Raw genomic sequence first — 22,129 nt, forward strand, 5'->3', positions numbered from 1 at the left:
GCTGTGCACAGCGCTGCCAGCGCCTGTGCATTGCATGGAGCAAAGCCAGCGGTCGGGTGGCCCCCAGCCAGGGTCATAGCCCATCCCTTCCCAGCTGCAGCTCTGGCAAGGAGGGGATGGAGGGGGTCACCCTCCTGTGTGTGACACCGTGCTGGCTGCCAGCATCTGTCCATGTCCTGGTGCTGGACATGAAACCACACCTGTGGCCAAGAGGCAATAAAAAAATCACACTGAGGCTAATTTGGCATGCTGAACGCAATGTGGAGTAGTGTGAGCAATTAGGATGTCATGCTGGATTCATTTAGCACTGATCTGAGCAATGAAACTGCCCTGAAGCATCGTGTAAAGCTGAGCAACATCTGGCATAACCTTGAGAGCAGGAGGGAGGGCACAATGCCCGCACCGTGGCTGGAAGCACCAAGGACCAGCCGGGATGCCCATGGCAAGGTAAGGAGGGGCAGGACAGCCATGTTCTGTGTTGGAGCAGGAGCAGCAGTGGGGCCAGGGCCTGGAGGGGACATGGCTAGTGATGGAGCGGCTGTACCAGCATTCAGATGCTGGGCGGCACACAGGGGACAGATGGACAGACAGCTCCTGGCACAGAGGAGCAGAAGGAGAGGAAGGGACAGATGAGATCAAATGGGAAGGTGCTCCCTTCTCCGGCTTGAAAGAGCATGCATTAAGGCTGAGGGAAGGTGATTGATACGGAGTGATGGACTTGTACGTTATTAATTACATATGCATGATTGTCTCCGAACTGTCACACAATATTCTGCCTAAACTGGTGCAGTGGAGATTGTCTGTCCACTAATTAGCTTTATTTGGAGTAAGATACTGGAAATGAGAGGTTGCTTGAGATTTATAGAAAAAAAAACTCTAGAGAAATTATACCAGGTGCTTCAGATTTGCTGTTTTCAGTGGCATAAAGCAGGAGGGAGGGCTCCCCTGCTCTCCCACATCACAGCTCCTCGCCCAGGGGCTGGTGGGGACGTTGCAAGTGACAAAGTGGCTCCGCTGGCACCCTGCTTGTCCCCCCTGTCTGGAGGAGCCCCATCCCACCGGCTGCACTCCAACTGCGGCAGGAGCCAGGTCGCGTTCAAAGTGCAAGTGCGTGTTCAGTTGATGTCCTCCTCAAAACATGTCAATCATGCCTAAAACCAAAGCCATTTGGAAATGCAGACCACCGAGGTCAGTGTAAACTCCATCAAATGTATTGATCAGAGATTTTCTCCAAAGAACAGGATGGTAGAATTGTCCATGGCACATGTCTTGCTGACCATCAGCATTCCTTGCAGCTGACTCAGGACCCCGTCCGCCCATAGCTCGCTCCCTCCAGTCTGACGCCAAGGGGTGGGCACGAGCTTGCTGGCTGCCTGGGGCATCCCCACACCGTTGGGCAGAGACGAGCCCCCCAGGGTGCAGCCAAAGCTGGGGTCTCAGCGTGGCTGGTGGTCTGCGGGTCCCTGAGATAGGCTCACCTTGGGACCCCCTGACCACCTGGCAGGGGTCTGCTTAGAGCAGCCCTGGGGGCGAGGGGTCCTGTCCCACCTGGAGGGACACACTGCAAGGCACTGGGGCCGTTCCTGCTGCCTGCTCCTCACGTGCTGAGCATGCCCCTTCAGCACAGGCAGGGCAAGGCCAACATTTGTTCACTCCTGTAGAGCTACTGCCAATTTAGAATACAGTACAAGAAAACTGATGTTTTTATCATAAAAACAGTGGTGGAATCTGCACACCTTGCAAGTTTAAATTTGATTATTTAGGAAAAAGAACCCGAAACCAAATCCACCTTTCTGACCTCAAGGCATGCCTCCTCCCCCTCACTGTTCGGGCATGTGTCCTGGCTCGCCGCACTGGCAGCATCACCGCTCGGTGCCACCCTCCTGTGACCAGCAGCCAAGGGGTGCCGGTGCCTCGGTGGCGCTGGCCACCAGGGAAGGCTGCAGCTCTTGTCGCCCCACTGAGGCTGAGCCTTCCCCCGTGGGCACACAAACCTTGCGGGCAAGGCTGAGGGAATTCCAGCTGGAGGATTTCTCTTACAAGTTTATGCAGAACCAAGGGAGGAGAAGCTGGCTGCAGTACGGTTTTTACCGCCCTTCACGTTCTGGTCTTGCCTATTGCAAGTTCATTTATAAAGACCCATCTCTTCATCTTCTGCATGGGCTGCAGCTTCAGCGGTGCTAGCAGCCGGGCTGGCCAGAAGGCTCCCAGCTCGGCTCTCTGCCTGGCACCGCTTACCAGCCCCATCTGCAGACACGGCTGGTGAGAAGACTTTCAAGTGACAGAGCTCTCGGCATGTGGCAGTAAATCAGCCGGGCTGTGACTGCCGGAATACCCAAGGTCCCCTTCAAGGACCCATTAGGGCCTGACGCAGTGTTATGGCGTTTACACCTTCGGTATCTCAAAGATTTCTGACTTTATTTTTTCTGTTACTCTCTAACAGACGACGTTCTTATGCTGTGGTTTAGGTATGTGCTACCTGCATTTCTCAACTGAGACCTGCTGGCAATGCAAGGAATATGGCAACTGTGCGCAGGTACCCAGGGCCACAGAGGAACAGAGCCTTTGAGGGAGCATCCCACCCTGTCTGAAACGTGATGGGGGCTTTGTCCAAGAGCACAGCCACTGCCCCTGCCATCGGACTGCTGGTGCCGCGCTGCCTGAGGCGAAGAGAGGCGCACCGGCAGTGCGGGTGGCTGGGCGAGAGGCTGTTTTCTACCTTTCTGAAGGATAGCGTTGACCCATTTTTAATTGCCTTGTTACTCCAGGAGGATCTCAAAGGTGGTTTTTATGATATTTCAAGACAGAGGCTGTATGGTAATGAATTGCAATGAAATGCAAAAAGGTATGGAGCCAAATGGGAGCCTGCTCAGCGATGCACAGCACTGCTGCAGAGTGACAAAAAATACTTATTTCTGCTTTAAGGACAGAGAAGGTATTAAGGCAGGCTGCATATTCTCACCGTGTTTGCAGTTTAGCCAGAAAGTGGATTAAAATCCATTTTAGAGCAGTTACATATTTATTGAGGAAACAAATGCAACTGTGGTTCCGCCAGCTTGCCCGGCTATCCGGCTCAAGGAGAAGGAAGGCGAGGGGAGGACGGGGAGCAGCATGAACCCTGGGAGCCAAAGACTCTGTGAGAGGGAACCAAACAATCAGAGAATGACCACAACCCATGGGCAGCCGAGCAGGAGCCTTTGGAATGAGCACCAGATGCTCCGGGGTCAAACCCAAACCCCACCGTGATCTGCCGGCCACGCGGAGCCATTTCCCTGGGCTCGCCGAGGCGTATTTTCAAACCCAGGTGAGCGAACTGCTAGGCCTCCTGTTCGCTCTGCCAAAGAACTCCAGCCAGGCAAAGTAATTTCAGGGAGTCATTGTTTTTCTGGAAAACGCTGTTCCCTGCAGCCAGGTTATTGAGTTGGTCAAGGTGACGCTGGCGAAGAACACTCACCAGTGACACCAAAGGCAGAGGCGAGAGCAGGAGCACTGGCACGGGGTGCTTGTGCTGGGCAGGTACGGAACTGGGAGCAGATGTGATGCTCTGGGTCGGGGTGGGCGCTGGGCAACAGGAGCCCTCAGCCTCCCCCGAATTTGGAGGGGATGCTTGGACTGCAGCGTGCCATGTAGCGAGGTAGGAATGGAGCTGATGGGCATTTGCACATTTCATGTGGCTGGAACATTTTCAGGAGACAGAGATTCCCCCTCAAGGAAAACCTCACTTAGTGCTTGCTCAGAAATACAAGGCATCCTTGTCCCCCGCCAGGGGACATGGGGGTCTGAGCCCAGGTGTCACATTCAGGTGAGCCTCTGGCCAGCATCTGGTAGCAGAAGAGCAGTGAAGGGCAAGGAGGTGGCTGTGGGGGACCTCAAGCCCCCACACAGGCTGCCCTGGCAGGCGATGCTGTCTCCGTCCCTGGAGATGCTCCAGACCCAAATGGACATGGCCTTGAGCGACTGGCTGTGCCTTCCACAGGGGTGACACCGGATGGCCCCGGTGCTGGGTTTTGGGGCAGCTGGCCCTCGGGAGAGGGTCTCTGACAGTGCCCGGGGAGCCAGGATGAACAAGGTAAAGGCAGGCTACAGAAGCAGACGAGGCAGCTTCTGGGTGAGGACGTGCTTTGCTCCGCGGGTGATTGCTTGGGGTGGCGACTCAAGAGGAGACCTCGCTGACACGGAGCAGTGTGTGAATGTTAGGCAGCGCGGCCACAGGAGAGGGCAGGTGAGGGCTCCATGGCTGGGCAGCGGGAGGGCAGGAGCTGCCACAGGAGCCCCGGGCAGCATCCATCATGGAGGGGTCGAGCTGCAGATTGGATCTCAAGTTGATGGTCACCTCTGACCTCCCCTAGGTCCTCCACTGCTGGTCATCCATCTTGCAGCCGCTTTCCAGCAGCCCCTTCTCTGTTCCTGCAGCCCGCAAGCGTTCACCATCAATCTCATTGATTAAAATCTGCATCTGCCCCGCACTGAAGGAAACCATCAGCATACCCAGGGACTGCAGGCCGGGGTTTTCTTTCCCTCCTGGGGTGTTTGTCAAGAACAGATACGTTTTCTGCCCAGAGGCTGCATCTGAAGAAAATTTGTTTGGGCGTGTGAAACGTGTGGTACATTAGGGGGTCTCAGCCATTCGAGGGGCTGAGGAGAGGCAGAGCAGCCAGCATCGCCCCTCTCCCAGAGGTTGCTCAGCAGCCCCAGGGAGCAAGGGACTACCCAAGGGGTGCAGGGGGGTCATACACCCTGAAACCATCACTCTTAACCCTTCCCAGTGCATGCCGATGTTTAGCCATGCGTGTGTCCAAGGCTTCACCCTGCTCTGCCTGGGCGAAGGTGGCGGTGGGAAGCCCATCCCCGTGCCCATCCAGTCTCATGGCTGCAGGTGGCCCCATAAATGCTGATTAAACACAGACCAGGGACCCAGCCAAGCCCAAGCAGCTGGCTGGGATGGGAAGGCTTGCTCCTGGGATGGGGGGTGATTTGGAATGAGGCATGGAGCAGAGCTGAGGGAGCATCATCTGCCTTACAGCACGAATGCCCATCTGCTTAACTTGAGGGACCTAGAAAACAAAGCTGGATGTGCGGCGGCAGTCAGAGGGGATGCATGAGCCGGTGAGAGGCCTCTGGGCTGGTGCTGGAAAGGGGCCTAGGGGTGGAGGGCAAGAGGTGCATGGTGGAGGGGATGGGGCAGAGGGGGCAACATCAGGGGGGGAAGGTGGTGAGGTGGGGGTACACCTCCCCATGTGCTGCAGCGCAGTGGCTATCAGTGTGTCCTCCACCTTTTCCATCCGAACAGCCTTCCTTCCTCTGGCTGTTTTCTCCCCATCCTCTGGAGGAGCAGCGGTGGTGACATGGTCCCAGCCTGACTCACAGGCGTGTCAGCAGCAGGCAGGAGCCATCTGCCTGTGTGCTGTCACACGCATGAGCGTGTGTGAGGCTGGAACAGCATCCTTTAATCACAGTTATTTTAAAGAATGAAGTGGACCAGAGCAGAGATTGAAAGCTAACCTGACATGAAACCAATCAAAGTTATCAGCAAACAATTAAATTGCTTCCAGAAATAAAACTCCGCTCATCTCAGCAGGGAGAGAGGTGAGATGGAGGTGCTCCTGCCTTTCCCACCCCCATCCCTGCCGCTGTGGCCAGGGATACCTCCCCCCTCCCACCAGTGCCTTGCTGGACCAGCCCTGGCAGGGCAGTGGCACCACCAGTTCCCCCAGACCCTTTGCCACGTCCCCAGCGGTGCAGGAGCCTCAGCCCCCGCTGAGATGGAGGTCGTGCTTTTGGCAGGGTCTCGCTGCCATTGGCCTCCTCAGAGGCAGCGTCCCCAGCTCCCTGAGCACCCACCTGGAAAGCCACTTTCCTTGGTCCTTGGGCCTCGGTGGCTCTGCCCCATGCTCAGCACCACACAGCTTGCCATGCCGTTTCAGGTTCATCGTGCTGCTGGCTCTGCCCAGCCCGGGGAGCGCGGGTCGGGGACCTGCCTCCACTCGCCAAGCTCGCCTGCACCGCTGCTCCGGCAGAACCCTGCTGCTCCTGGGGAATCCTGGAGCGCTGCCAGCAGAGCCATGTGCCACAGGGCTGCTGCTCCTGCTCATCCTCTCCAGCACCATCGTGGCTGGTCTCGTGTGGATGCGCTGTGGCCTGATGGCATCAAAGACCAAACTGGGGAGAGGAGGAAGTCAGAGTGCTGGGATCTCAGGCTGCCGTGGCCGCCACAACCCTCAGCTTTCCTGAGAGACCCTCCATGAGCCCCATTGATCATTCAGGGGATGTCAGGTGGCGTGCAGATGGGAACACAGGCCTATTGATTTTTACTAGCTTACTAAAAATTGAAAAGGGGGAAGCAAACGCCCTGGAAAAGCTGGCGCGAGAGCATCGTTTCCTGAGCCGTTCCTCGACACGGGGCTGGTGTTGAAGGAAAAGCAACACAGATGCCTTCCGAGGGTAATGCCGGATGGCAGTGATCCCAACGGCGAGGCCGTCTGCTGCACTGTGAGGGATGGCAGTGCACGACAACACCCAGGGCCTCAAACCCCAGCTCTGCGAGGCTGCGCAAGCGAAACGGCTTTAGCCAACTCTGAATTGGTGGCGATCCCACCCCTGGCAATCCACGGGGTATGTAATCACAGGGAGAGCGGCAAGATGTGTTCCCATCAAGTGCATTGGCTTGGAAAATGGGGAAACTTTAGGGTCAGACGCACACATTCCCAGGGGAAGGCTTACCATGGGAAATGGGAAGCAGAGCGAGCCTCAGCCAACGCCACTGTGATTACTTGTTTCAGTGTCAATTTTCCATACTTTTCAGTTTACTGAAGACATCCACCTGCTCATGAAGTGTTGCAGAGCTCTGACTGCGGGAGGGAGATTCTTCCTTTCCATCAGCCAAACATGAATTAGCAAAGCCCACACAACCCTTGCCATGGTTAATGTACGTATCCCACCCCAGGGTTAATGGGAGCACATCACACCATCCGCGGATAAATTAAATGAAAGAGTTGCTCAGTGTTCTCATTTTCCTCACTTGTATCCCAGTGTTGTTTTTCCTGCAGAAGAGATACTTTGACTATGTACAGCAATTCATCTTCGTGTGTAAGCCTGCAGGTAAGGCTAATATCAACTCCCTAATGGTCTGCTGTCTTACAAATGATATAGGGTACTTGGAAGGAGCGCAAATGGGACTTGTGAACTTGGAACCACAAGCCACCTATCAGGGACAGCTTATTTATTCCATCTGCAATGACTGGTAATTATTCTGTCTGGGAGGGAGCCATCACTCCAGCTCTGTCCTTGCCTGTCACACTGCTTGCAGACTTTCAGTTCCCCAATCCTTGCCACCCGCGGGGCCTGGGCCAGGCACGGGCCAGGCTCTACCAGCGGCTTTGGAAGAAATCCCCTTTCCCCTGACTTCAGATGGATGCTGTGCTATCAAGAGCATGTGGGAACAAACGTGGGAGAAAAACCAGATTGCGCCATCTTTTGTTATTTTAAAAGAAATTAGCCTAAAATTTGAGTGATTCTTCCAGATCTGGGGAGGGGGTGAGGAACAGACAGGTCCAGAGCTTTTACAATCATTCATCAAAGCCTGGGTTTTGCCAGCTACAAGTACTAAGCCCCTGCCCTAGCTCTTTAGCTGAGCAAGCAGAAGGCAAGCAGAAGGCTACACGAGGAAACGTGCGGCAGCCCCCGCTCAAGTGTACCCGGGTTTATTTTGCACAAGGTGATGTCAGCCGTGAGTTACGTAGGTGAGGGACGATGTGAGTCATTAGAATTGATGTCAATGATGCAGCTGATCATATGCCGCGAGCAGGGTGTGTGCAGCACCTGTCAGCTTCCAAATCCTCCCAAAGCTGTTGCTCAGTGGGGGTTTGGTGATCAATGCCCAGAGCAGCAAGCCCCTAGCCCGCACGTCTCCTGGCTGCGCCAGCAGTGGGGGCTCCAGGGCTTGGCAGGATCTGTGCTGAGGCATGTCACTCGCTTCCATCTTATATTTTTAAGAGCCCATCTTGTGAGGCAGCCGACAGCAAAGCTTTCCTGGGCAGTGCTCCCCATGATTTATGGAAGGTTTGTTTACAAAACAACGGTCTTTCATTCAGTTCTGTCCCAAGGGAGGCAGCGTAGGATGCCAAAGGTCATGGTTTTCAGGTCAGAGGTCTGAGTCACAAGGGATTCAAAGAGATTAAATATCTTCTTCTCCAAAACTGGAGGTTTGGATAATTAATTGCTCCCTAAACGTGCCGGGCATCTCGTCAGTGCTGGGCCAGCAGCCAGCAGGGTCCCTCCGGGTGGCCGGGGGCACTGCGGGGTCCTGGCCAGCCCTGTTTTGGGTGGGTGGTTGGGCTGGAGGCCTCCAGAAATACCTGCCAACCTTTAATTATTTATGAAGCTATGATTTCAGCTTTGCAGCAAGAAGGTGCCTCTCAGCAGTTTTGCTTTGGCCGCGGCAGGGGCCGGGATGGCTGGCTCCTCGGCTCACCAGTTTCTCCAGGTGGGCACCACCAGCTCCTTGGGGTGGGAGATGGTCCCTGGTGTGGATGCAGGGAGAGCTGCAGCCTGCACCAGAGGCTGAATGTGCCACAGGGGTGTAAACGTGAGCTCTCGGGGGTAAAACATCTTCGCACTTGCAGCTGTTCTCTCTAATATTTTTTTAAATATGATCTGGAAGCAGGAATCTTATGTACATTAAGGAAGTTTGCCGATAATACTGTCACTGAAATCGGGAATCAAACCTCTTAACACCAATGCAGTGTTAAGCAGCAGGCACTCCTTTATTGCAGCGCTGGGTGCTCGGTGGCATCTCCACAAATCAAGCACACCTGTGTAGATTTTACTGTTACATTTATACACAAAATTACAAGGTCGTACACTCCCAGTTACAATGATTGGTTAGTAATTTGCATATAATTGTAATATTTGCTGTGTCATCCTTTTCTGTTACTACGCTTGCGCAGGGGAAGGGTCTTCACCTGGGCAAGGGTCTTCTTGACCTGTGGGCGTGATTTTTAGTATTATAATGAAGGTAGTTCACTTCAGGACACCTTAAAAGTAAGTTTTGTGCCTAGTTGGATGGCTGGATATCGGCCTTGCCAAGCTGTCCAATAACTCATCCTATACACAATAGCACCAGGGTGCTCTGGTTATGGTCTAGAGAGTAAAGACTAAGGGTATTATGGTCTATAGCATAGGGACTTCAAGTAACAGTCTCGGATAACAAGCAGCACAGCGATTCATATGTCATTGGTTAATAAGTGCTAACGTAATTCTAACGTGGAGGTTAACTCCTTAAAATCAAGATGCTCCTATAGCTAACTGTTTCACAAACACAAAATATAGAAAGATTCAGTAAAACTTTAAGATAATCTGCAACAATACTAAACTAGGAGGAGCTGTGGACTCCCTCAAAGGTAGAGAAGCCTTACAGAGAGATCTGAATAGACTAGAGAGCTGGGCAATCACCAACTGTATGAAATTTAACAAGAGCAAATGCCGGATACTGCACCTGAGATGGGGAAATCCTGGGTATATGTACAAATTGGGGAATGAGAGGCTGGAGAGCAGCCCTGCAGAGAAAGCTCTGGGGGTTTGGGTTAATGGTAAGTTGAATATGAGTCAACAGTGTGCCCTGGTAGCCAAAAGGGCCAACTATGTCATGGGGTGCATCAAGCAGAGCATAGCTAGCTTGGCCAAGGGAGGCAACTGTCCTACTCTACACTGCACTGGTGCGGCCCCACCTTAAGTACTGTGTGTAGTTTTGGGTGCCTCAATATAAGAAGGACATCAGACTATTAGAGTGTATTCAGAGGAGGGTGACCAAGATGGTGAAAGGTCTCAAGGGCAAGGCTTATGAGGAGCGGCTGAGGTCACTTGGTTTGTTCAGCTTGGAGAAATCTGAGGGGAGACCTCATCGCAGTCTACAGCTTCCTCAAGAGGAGCAGTGGAGGTGCCTCTGGTGACCAGTGATAGCACACAAGGAAATGGTATGAAGCTGTGTCAGGGGAAGTTCTGATTGGACATTAGGAAAAGGTTCTTCGCTGGGAGGGTGGTCAGTCACTGGAACAGGCTCCCCAGGGAAGTGGTCACAGCACCAAGCCTGTCAGAGTTCAAGGAGCGTCTGGATGTTTCTCTTAGTCATATGGTTTAGTTTTAGGTAGTCCTGTGAGGAGCAGGGAGTTGGACTCAATGATCCTTATGTGTCCCTTCCAACTCAAGATATTCTGTGATTCTATGATTGCTGTAAGACATTGCTGGCTGGATAGAGAACCTTGTCATAAAGGTACGTCATGTAGATGCTCACCTCTAAGAACTGTGTCACCAAAGAACATCAAAACAACGAGCAGATAGACCAGGCTGCCAGAATTGAATTGGATCAGGTGGATCTGGATTGAACTACTCGTAGATCGGTGGGCCCATGAAACATTGGGACTTGAGATGCAACATATAGATGGGCTCAATGATTGAGGGGTGGACCTGACCACAGAGGCCATCACATAGGTAACCCATGAATGGGAAACATGCACCACAATCAAATGAGTCACATGAGTAAAGCCTCCCTGGAATAGAGGGCGGTGAGATATCAAGGTGGGGGGGAGGGGAGGGGCACCTGGCAAATTGACTATATTGGACCACTGCCACAAACCTGCCAAGAAAAGCATTAATTGCTATACCGTGGTGGAAGTGACTACCAGGTGTCTGTAAACAGCTAGCTCATGCCACTGCCCAAAACACCATCCTGGGCCTTGAAAACCAAGTTGTATGGCAGCATAGTACCCCAGAAAGAATTGAGTCAGACAATGGGACTAATTTCCAAAATAACCTCATAGATACCTGGGCCAAGAAACACAGCACTGATTGAGTGTATCACATCCCCTATCACCCATAAGCCTCTGGAAAGATTGAGAGAGATCATGGACTATGCTGAGAATGTTGGGTGCCAGGGAATGGAAACACTGGAAAGTTAATTTAGCAGAAGCCACTTGGCTGTTTAGCACCAAAGGACCTGCTAACTGCCCTGGCCCTGCCCAAACCATGCCCTTATATACTGTGGGAGGAGAAGAGGTCCCTGTAGCACACATAGGGAAGTGGCTGCGGAAGGCAGTGTGGGTTACCTTGGGGAAAAGGCAAACCCATTTGTGGGATTGTCTTTGCTCAAGGAAACAGGTGGACTTGGTGGATAATGAGGAAGGATGATGAAATCCAATGTGTACCTAAAGGAAATTTAACATTGGGAGAAAAGAATTCATAATTTTAATGCGGCAGGAACCACTTGAGCCTCACAAAGCAAGTACAGTGGTGTCCAAACCCAAGCTGGTCTTGGCATCCACCAATCCATCTCATGCAGGAGCGGTCTGCAAACTGGGACCATGCGCGGCAATCAGTTAGCTGAGGGGAATTTGCTCGAGCTTGTCTAGACGACAATTAACATGATGAGGCATGTTTGCAGAGCACAGGGGGGTGGGAGACGGCTGGCGCCAAGGAAAGGTAACACCTTGTTGTTAATTGATGGTAGTTAACCACCAATCAGGGATTGCCTAGTATGCAAGGCTTAGCTTCAAGAACCAATCTGTTTAAAACGCGCAGCTTCTGAAAGTGTATATAAACTGGTGCTTCTGTACAATAAATTGACATTTGCTTGCATCAAGCTGCGTCCCGTCTCTTCATTCGCCGCAAATTGGTGACCCCGACGTGATGCGTTTAAGGATCTGACGTGAAGGGCTCTCGAATCGCCTGTCTGAGCGACATGCAGCGAATCCCACAGAACTTTGAATGATCTGCTGAAAGGAAGCAGGAGCCGGCCAGAAATCCCTCCGGAGTTGAGAGGTGAGCTGTGGGAAATCCGTAATGGGGAATCAGGCTTCGTCCCCAGAAAGAGACGTATATGGACTCATGAAGGGTCTTCTAGTCAGATCAGGGAGTCCGTGCCTCAGTTTCCTCAAATGGTGACCCCTATGGTGGTGTTCCGAAGCCTTGGAAGAATAAGGACGGAACTGGTCGATAAAAAAGACAGCTCGTGGAAGAGGGCTGCGTTCCGGAGGAGACGGCTTGGCTGAACTTGCTGTCTGGACCAGGCGGACAACCTAAACCCCGAGGATAACACCTGTACTCATCGAGACAGGTGAGCAGCCAAGAAACTTTAGAGACTTTGAAAGAATGAAAGTGTGCACATACAGCAGCCAATTGTATGATGCTGCCGCGGAGGGGAACTCCGTGTCGGGAATGCATTTAGCATCTTGGTGGCAAATTCTGACTACTCTTTGCCAAGTGTGGACTAATTCTACTAACGGTGCTAAACCAGAGGAAGCTGTAAATTCCACCGACAGCGCGACTCTTCTCAAGACACCGTCAGTGATGGCGATTCCGTCCACACCTCCTCTGCCTCCAAAGCTTCTGTCACTGATTGCAGCGACCCTCACAGCACAGGACCAAGCACGGGAACAGGACAACTCGGACAATGATTTTATTGACACTGATAAACCTTTTGATCCAGGTCCTATAGATCTGGAAAAGGAGGTAGACCTTTCCCCCACCCCCTTGTCTCTCCTGATGCATTGATTGTATTTTTGGGGAGGGTGAAAGGGGGTCTGAGGGATTGGTGGCAGGAATGCAAGTGGGAAACACTTAAGTGATGGGATTTGGGAGTCGCTATGGCATGTTCAGTATTTTGTCAGACAAATCAACCTGCAGAGTGGCAGCCTGTGCAATACGAGGCTGTTAAAGGGTTAAGCAAAGCAGTGCGGGAAGGGAGGATTCATAATACATTTGCTATGTCCCTTCTTGAAGTGATGGCAGAGCCTTATACGCTCACACTGCATGATTGGAAGTCATTGCTTTGTATGGTACTAACTGATACAGTATATGATGTGGTTATCTGATTTTTGTGAGCTATGTGTAGTGGCCTTGATTGAAAACCTTAATCGGGGAATTGCTGTTAACTATGAGCAGTTGGCTGGAGAAAATTAGTTGTGCCGATTCTGTGACTCAGGCAAGGTATCCCAGGGACAACTGTTTGCAAATGAATGAGATGGCTATTAAGGCAGTCCGGATGCGGGAGTCTTGCCACAGTCTTGCAGGGTCCTAGAGAGTCACTAACTTTAATACTAACTTGATTGATTGGCTTCAGAATATTTTGCAACAAGTCGAACATCAGGAAGCTCAAGGGATGCTTTTAAAACAACTAGCTGTGATAATGCCAATGAAAATTGTAAATGGGCAACTTTCACAATCGCAACCCCAACATGTGTCAAATGATTGTAACGCAGAACTCACAGCAGACTGTAATTCTCAGGCTGAGTTCTGGAATGCAGCATAACAGATTTTTGCTTCTCTAATCTCTTCTGTAAGAATAGTACACGCTCTTAACTTGCTTAGTAAATCAGGCTACTGGCTTGCTAAACAAAGTAATACTACAAATACTGTTCTTTTTTTTTCTGGCTTATTAACAGATGTTGATTCTGTCCATCATATGTTGCTACAGAACCGAGTTGCTATTGATTTTTATTATTAGCACAGGGACACAAGTGTGAAGACTTTGATAGGATGTGTTACGTGAATCTGAGTGACCACTGTGAATTAATTTACAAAAGTATACAAAACTCAAAAGCCTTAAAACAAAGATCTGCAACAGAGCCAGGGGCAGGATGCCTTTGGTCTCTTCTCACGGCTGGGAAACTTTGGGCCATGACTCAAAAGTATTACAGGATTTATTATAATTATCTTTAACCACCTTAGTGACGTTTGCCTTAGGTCTCCCATGCTTTTTTTTTCTGTATCCAGTGTTTAGTTGATTGTAACATAAAGCAGGTCATGGTCACCCAGCTACATACAGCCTTTGCCTCCTTGCAACTAACAAGCAAAAAAGGGGAGGATAGAGAATGTCTGAGGAGATATACAGGAGAGGAAACTGGAGAATATTTGACCTAACAAGAGATGAGAGAACAGCTAGGTGTTGTGAAGGAGAATAGGAAAGATAAACATGGTTATCTAGTGTTTAATGGGTGTCTGCACGCTTGCAGAGATATATAGCTGTGTAACTGCATGAATGATTCCTGCCCTGAGCCTGGTGGAGCATACAGCTGCGGTTTGTGTCCGGGCTCAGAGATGTAAATAGGGGCTTCTCTGTTACGGTAAAAGTGTTTCTCTTTGCATAAAAAAGAGAGGGAATGAAGGGAATGACCCCAGAGGTATGTTCAGAGAAGGCATGCTATGTTTTGAACTTTTTGACTGAACCAGCTCTTGTTTGGTGTGCCCTTCCACCTATGTATAATGTTAATCCAAAAGAAGATGATATTGTTTACACTTTGAATGTCGATAATTGTCTTTCTGTAGATGTTAATGTAGTGGGAGGCTGTGATGGGAACGTGTCGCAGCCGTTCTTCTCTTATCCGGAGTAACAGCAGGGAAAGCATTAAAGAGTTAAATCACGTTGTTTGGTAGGCAGTTAAGAATGTGAGTCAAAATTGCCACTGCTTTTTGTTGTTGGTTCAAGGACATGGCTGTGAGGATTCTGATGGTATGCGCTGCGTGGATTTTAGGCGCCCCATTGCAGCAACACGTTATCAAAATCTGAGAAAACTTCAGCCTTTTTTGGCATCCATTCACTCAATTGGCAGTATTGTTTGTTTGCTATTACCTTGGTTGCTGTCATGTTTGCAAGGGCCCTGCAGAACATGGCAAACCTGGTACTAGCTGTTCAAAAACAAAAAGGGGAAATTGTAAAATTGTATGGAATAGAGACAGTAGGTTATTTTGACATTGATAATACGTCTTAGTTGCTTTTTTATTTGTTCTATTACTTATACCTTGTTTTTACTTGTTCGGTTCCAAAGGTTCTTTTTGTGCAACAGGAAGGGGGAGATGCAGGAGCGGGCTGCAAACTAGGACCATGCATGGCAATCAGTTAGCTGAGGGGAATGTGCTCGAGCTTGTCTAGACAACAATTAACATGATGAGGCATGTTTGCAGAGCACAGGGGGGTGGGAGACGGATGGCGCCAAGGAAAGATAACACCTTGCTGTTAATTGATGGCAGTTAACCACCAATCGGGGATTGCCTAGTATGCAAGGCTTAGCTTCAAGAACCAATCTGTTTAAAACGCGCAGCTTCTGAAAGTGTATATAAACTCGTGTTTCTGTACAATAAACTGACATTTGCTTGCATCAAGCTGCGTCCCGTCTCTTCATTCGCCGCAATCTCACTACCTCCTCTGTCCTGAGCAACCACCTTGACAGATGGGGCCCAAGTCATTGACTGTTCTTATGGACATTTGGGGGGGGGGGGGGGGGATGTAATGGGGGAATAATACCTGTGCATATGTCAAGGGACATGTTATGACCCCAGTGGAGCAGGTAGTCCCTGTAGCCTGTGGATTGCCACTCCAGAGCAGATATACACACTGCAGCCTGTGAAGGACCCAATGCTGGAACAGGTGGATGTTTCTTGAAGATAGTGTGGCCCATGGAGACCCCACACTAGATCAGGTTTATCCTGAAGGACTGCAGCTCATGGAGGACCCGTGCTGGAGCAGGGGAAAAGTGTGAGGACAAAGGAGCAGCTTAGAGGAACTGTTATATACTGAACTTAACCCCCATTCCCCATCCTCCCTGCACCACTCAGGGTGTGGGGAAGTAGAGGAGTCAGGAATGAAGGACTGAAGTTGAGCCTGGGAAAAAGGGAGTGGTGGTGGGGGAAGGTGTTTTAATTTGTTTTTGTTTCTCACTATCCATTCCTGTGGTCAACCCACCAGACTCAAGCATCCTCATATGGCGGTGGTGTAGGAGTCCAACTGGAAAAACAAATAATCTAATACCAAAGAAAGCTCAGAAGGGTGTGAACAACAGCAGGAGATGAAACTTGTTAAGGGAATAAGGGGTGGAGATCTCCCTGAGTCTATCTGAGGAAGGTCTCAAACACTCCCAAGATCAAATGAAAGGTTACTTTGTATGAACTAAAGACTGATAAGAGGGAACTGCCTGCCAAAGGGTGAATAATGGCCCCAGAAGCAGTGGAGTCAGCAGGAATCTGCAGTAACTGGGGGAAAGGTAAATGCGGCAGGGGGACATCATGACCACCGGCTCAATTCAAGACCAAAAAGACTTGCCCCCCCCCATGCCTGTAAGAAGCATGAATGCTAATTTACATGGCAAGCTAGACTAATTTTAATAAGAAGCAGTCCACACTGAAGGATAAGAATAAAAGAGGAAGGCAAGTGCCATTTTAGGAGGGAAATAAGAGTAAAAGGGACTTCTGTGACGTGCGGAATTAGACTCTATAACTCGAAAGTTATAAAGTAGGTATGTTTATTGCGCGCAGATGCACGGGGGATCGCTCCTCCACAAGCGTGCATGCCCGAAGTGACGAACCATCTCACATTTATACAATGAAACAAATGAATATTCAATTAACGCCTATACATATTCGTTACCTAAACCTGGCTTCGTATGTTAATTAGCTTATCAGTCCGTTGCCTGGAATGTGGTGGTCTTGCAGGTTTGTAGGTGATTCATGTTCTTGTGACCATCCGATCTTCTCCAGCAAGGAGACTTAGCACTCCCTCCCTCTAGATAGCATTGGAATGTCTCTCATCTTTTTCTCATTCTCTTTTAAATTGCCCCTTTGTTAGAGAAAGAAGGGCAGGCGTCTCCCCGTCTCCCCTTTGTTAGAGGAAGAGGGGCAGGCGTCTCCTCAAAACTGTAGTTGTCTCCTCAGAGCTGTGTGCCTATGTGACCAGACACCGCACCCATGACTAGTCACCATACCCGCATTCCTTGAGCAGACATATACAATCACAATCGATGTCCATTGTCCCCATTTCAGTGACGATGTTCAGTGACGTTCAGGGACGTCCGGCGCGCAGCGTAGTCCCCAGGAGGAAAGGTACCTTGGGAGGGGGTTTGCTGACCAAGGGGTGGCCGCTAGCGATCTTGAGGGCAGATCGAGCAAACCTGAGGTTACTGCCATTCCTAAAAGCCCGGAGGCCTCGTGACGGAAAGCGGGGGGCGGGACGGAATAAGGCGGAATCTCACAGGAACAAGAGGGACCTCACAGCAAAAGTAAAAGGGAAACTTTTGCGTAGGAAAAAAAAAGAAGAAAAAAAAAAGAAAGAAAAAGGGGGAAGCTAAAAACTTCCTTTAGGTTGTCTTAAGAATTGGGGAATTCCTAGAATGTAACAACTGAAATAGCACTCTGTGTCTTGTTCTATGTGTTGTCTTGTTACATGTTCAAACTTGGAGTTATGAAATGTATGTTGAAAAATAATAATATTCTGGTAATTCTAGGCAAATAGCGGAAAACTTAACACTGCTTAAGACCAGGAAAAAATTGGGGGTTTGTTTGTTGTTTGTTTTTTTGCAATTGTTCATTGAAATGCATACTTTGTGAACTGTCAGTGTTCCTAAAAGTTGTACATAAGTGCACGGTACCGTATAACATACTGCTTGTGTGACTGCGGGCTGCCCGGAGAGTGTGAATGGTGTGATTGAGATGCGCATTTTGATTTTCCGTGTATAGCTTAATTATTTTGACTGAGTGTGAGTGCAAGAGTGCTTGAGACAGGCGTTTGAGTGCAAAACGAGTAAGAAGAAGCTCTATCCGCGTTTCCGACCTTGGGTGGCTAAGGTGGCCGGAGAAAAACAAAGTAATTAAAATTGTAAAATGGGAAATGGAAGGAGTAAGCCCTGTGAAAAATCACCCTTGGGTTGTATATTAAAACACTGGAGGAATATCGTAGGACATGGTGGTACCGAAAATAGAAGGAAATGGATTAAATATTGTAATCAGTGGTGGCTTTTGTATAAATTGGAGTGATGCGAAATGGCCTCAGGAGGGAGGAACGTTAGATTATAACACTCTCCTGACGTGCGGAATTAGACTCTATAACTCGAAAGTTATAAAGTAGGTATGTTTATTGCGCGCAGATGCACGGGGGATCGCTCCTCCACAAGCGTGCATACCCGAAGTGACGAACCATCCCACATTTATACAATGAAACAAATGAATATTCAATTAATGCCTATACATATTCGTTACCTAAACCCCGCTTCGTATGTTAATTAGCTTATCAGTCCGTTTCCTGGAATGTGGTGGTCTTGCAGGTTTGTAGGTGATTCATGTTCTTGTGACCATCTGATCTTCTTCAGCAAGGAGACTTAGCACTCCCTCCCTCTAGATAGCATTGGAATGTCTCTCATCTTTTCTCATTCTCTTTTAAATAGCCCCTTTGTTAGAGGAAGAGGGGCAGGCGTCTTCTCAAAACTGTAGTTGTCTCCTCAGAGCTGTGTGCCTATGTGACCAGACACCGCACCCATGACTAGTCACCATACCCACATTTCTGAGCAGACATATACAATCACAGTCGGTGTTAAGCGTCCCCATTTCACACTATTTCTCCATATCAATCCCCCCTTTTTATTAAATTAAGTAAATTCTTTTACTTAAGCAGTCTTCCCGAATGAAATAAAGCATCATACATAAGTGTTACCCTTTTAAACATTCTCCAAACCCACAAATATAACATAATGGTTAGTATTAAGGAAATTCCTAAACTGATCAATAAGATCACAATGGGGTGTACCATAGTGTTAAGAATTCCTGTTGCAGAAGGTGACCAGCCAAAGAGAGTATCCCACCAATTATGGTTTCCATCCTGTTCTACCTTTTTTAAAACTTTCTTGATCCCCTCTACATCATGATGGATCATAAGAAGAGTTTCATGTCCCTTTTCTTTGGTTTCTTTCAGTATACGTTGTAAATCTGCATGTTTTAATAGTTCTTTTATACTACTTATATTTAGTCCTATGGGGGTAGGAATTATCATCTGTGATAGGGTAAAGTTGGATTTTAAGAATTGATGAGACACTACTGGGGCTGAGTAACTAAAATCGCATCCTGTGATAGTAGTAAAATTACAAATAAAATAATTTGAATATTGTGCAGTCTCCTTTACCTCCCCATCTACGGTTATTGTGTTACACTTAGTTCTCAAACATGCACATCCCTTCCCTGCATATATAATTACTGTTTTCAAGTTTGCATTTGGTTGGGCCTCGAAATGACATATTTTCTGATCTGTATCTAAACAAGTATCCTGGGCCATTATAGTATTGCTTTCACAGAGGAAGCCCTGCTGCTCTCGCATAATACAGGATTCTAAATCTACTGTTTGCCACTTGTCGCCTATCTTTCTGGCCCATGTTCTATGTTCAAAAGGGTATAGGAGCACCCCATTATGGTTAATTCCAAGGGCTACAATGGGGTGTATGGTAATTATTACTGCATTATGTATGGTTAATACAAAAGCTGTGATTGTGTGTGTGTTGGGGTCGTAGGTAAAGTTCACCATATTCCACCATGACTGGAGTTTTCTTTCTACTTCCGTAGCATTGTCCCAAACCATCTTTCGAATTTCTGTAGGAAATATGCCTTCCTCTCCTTCTCTTATTATGGATGCAGCTATTGATTGTATCCACATTTGGGCTTGGATACAACTTAGAGCCAGGGCGACGTCATCCTGTAAACCACCTAATGCCTTAGTGATGAGTTGATGATCTTCCATGTTTATTTGTTCCCACCTGGGGAGTACCTTCGATATCAACCATTGGTGCGCCCCTAATGCCAATAATGAAGATTTTAGTGGTTGTTGTAGTTTTGATAGATCGGCCGTGGTGGCGGCTAGTTTATTCATTATCACCTCTGAGTCTATGGAGTTTAATACTCCGAGTCCTGTTCCCAATATTCCAGTTACATCCCTCACTATTCGGTTTCGATAAATATTTCCCCTTTTTCTTAACCAAGTTGTCCATCCCTCATAAGAGGTTCGTAAGAAGGGGGAACAGGATGGCTTAACATCAGAAACATTGACTTGTATTTGTAACTCTATTCTTTTAAGAGACCATTCTGGGTTAAACAACATTTGTTGCTGGCCTGTATTTCTGATTACATATGGTCCAATTGTATAAATTTTTGGATTTGGTTTAGTAAGCATTAATGGGGTTGTTGTAACTGTGGTGGTGGTAGGAACAGTGGTTAGCATGATTGTTATTTTGATCTTATAAGTCAGAGCTGTTTTTGGGGATTCCTTTCCTAGGCATATTATAAAGATGGGCTCGGTTAAGGTAAAATTGTGCCAACATTCCCGTGAATTAAAGCACATGGCTGTATTTAGAAGGGTAAATTCCTTATCTACCTTTCTGACATTAATCAGGGTGTCTCCTGAAATCTTGGTGTTATCTTTTTCATTATACGTTTGACACCCTACTTTTATCCTATCTCCTAATTTTCCCCATAATCGGTCGACTTTGTGTACATCCTCCCGATCCCATTGATTCTTTTGGTACACCTCATTTTCAGAAAAAAACCACCATAGCTAGTTTCGTCTTTGAGTCCACCTTTCCCATTATTCCAGTGTGTTTTTTCTGGGCATGATTCCAAGGCCAGTTATCAGGCTCTTGGTTGTAGGCAAGAGAGAGGGTACAAAAAACCACAAATGGTTTAAACCCACTATTGATCATTTTAGGAATCTAAACGTTCCTCATATATACATATAAAATCTGTTTTGATCAAAAATATCTTTGTTTGAGTTGGGGCTTACCGATAACAAGTTGGGAAAGACTGGCCACTGGCTTAGTCCCAGACTCTTTTGTTCTATATTGTTTGTTGTGGTGCTCTTCCCATATAGTGGATCCACAACCGCCCAGGTTCACTTACTTGCCACCCACATTGTTCCCATTTGTCCGAGTAAATTTGAGTTTCAGTTCTTTTTTATCTGGGGTTACTCTCCACGAAGTTGCAGGGGCTTTCTTGATCCGGGTATGGTGAATCCAAGAATTCTGTCCCTCAACCTTGATTGCGGTGTAGGTGGTGAGTAGGACTTGAAAAGGTCCGGTCCACTGTGGTTCCAGGGTTTTATCTGCAAAACACTTAACGTATACATAGTCCCCTGGTCGTATATCGTGAACAGGTCCATCCAGACCCCTACTGCGTGTTCCCATCACATGCTTCTCAATTCTTATTAATTGTTTGTTTAGTGCCACCATATAGGAAGTCATTGTTTCTTCACCAATCTGTGAAGACGTCCCCTTTTGTACCCCATAGGGTCGTCCATACAAAATTTCAAATGGGCTAAGCCCCTCTTTTGCTCTTCGTCTAGTTCGAATTCGTGTAAGAGCTAATGGCAAAGACTGGGGCCAAGTTAGATTTGTTTCTTGACCTAACTTGACAATCTGTTGTTTGATTAGATGATTCATCTTTTCCACCTGGCCACTTGATTGTGGTCGGTATGGGGTATGTAATTGCCAATCTATTCCTAGATGGTGGCTGATCTGTTGCACTATTCTGGACACAAAATGTGGTCCTCTATCCGAGGACATTACCGCTGGGACTCCAAACCCAGGTATTATCTCTTGGAGCAGTATTTTGGTCACTTCCCGGGCTTTAGCAGTTCTGCACGGGAAGGCTTCTGGCCAACCTGAAAAGGTATCTGTTAGTACCAATAAATATCGATACCCCCCCTTTTTTAGGAAGTTCCGAGAAATCAATCTGCCAATGTTGCCCTGGAACATTTCCTTTCCCAATTTTTCCCAACTTTGGCCCCTTGGTAATCTTAGGATTAGTCTGGAGACAAAGATCACATTGTTGGGTTACTTGTCTAATAGTAGTATACAAATTTCGTGCTATTATGTTTTTAGTGAGATCCTTATATAGAGCTTCTGCCCCCCAGTGCCTTTTTCTATGTTCTTCCCGAACTACTGACCATACCATGTAGGAAGGAATCACTATTCTCCCATGTGAGATTACAGCCCACCCTTCCTCATTATATGATCCCTCTAGGTCAGAAATCAGTTTGCGATCTTCTTTAGTATAGTCTGGTTTACCTTCTAGAGATATTTGTCCATCGGGTATTAGCGCACCCTCTACCTTGATTGCTTTTCTGGCTGCCTGTTTTGCTTCCCTGTCCGCCAGTTCATTTCCTCTTTCTAATTCTGTGCTCACTTTCTGGTGTGCCTTGATGTGCATAATTGCCACCCTTTCAGGAAGCTGGACCGCATTTAGGAGTTTCAAAATTTCTTCCGCATGTTTGATGATTTTTCCTTGGGAGTTTAACAGTCCCCTTTCTTTCCATATTGCTCCATGAGCATGTACCACT

This window comes from Falco naumanni, chromosome W (genome assembly GCF_017639655.2).
Source record: "Falco naumanni isolate bFalNau1 chromosome W, bFalNau1.pat, whole genome shotgun sequence".
In the NCBI taxonomy this organism is placed as follows: domain Eukaryota; kingdom Metazoa; phylum Chordata; class Aves; order Falconiformes; family Falconidae; genus Falco; species Falco naumanni.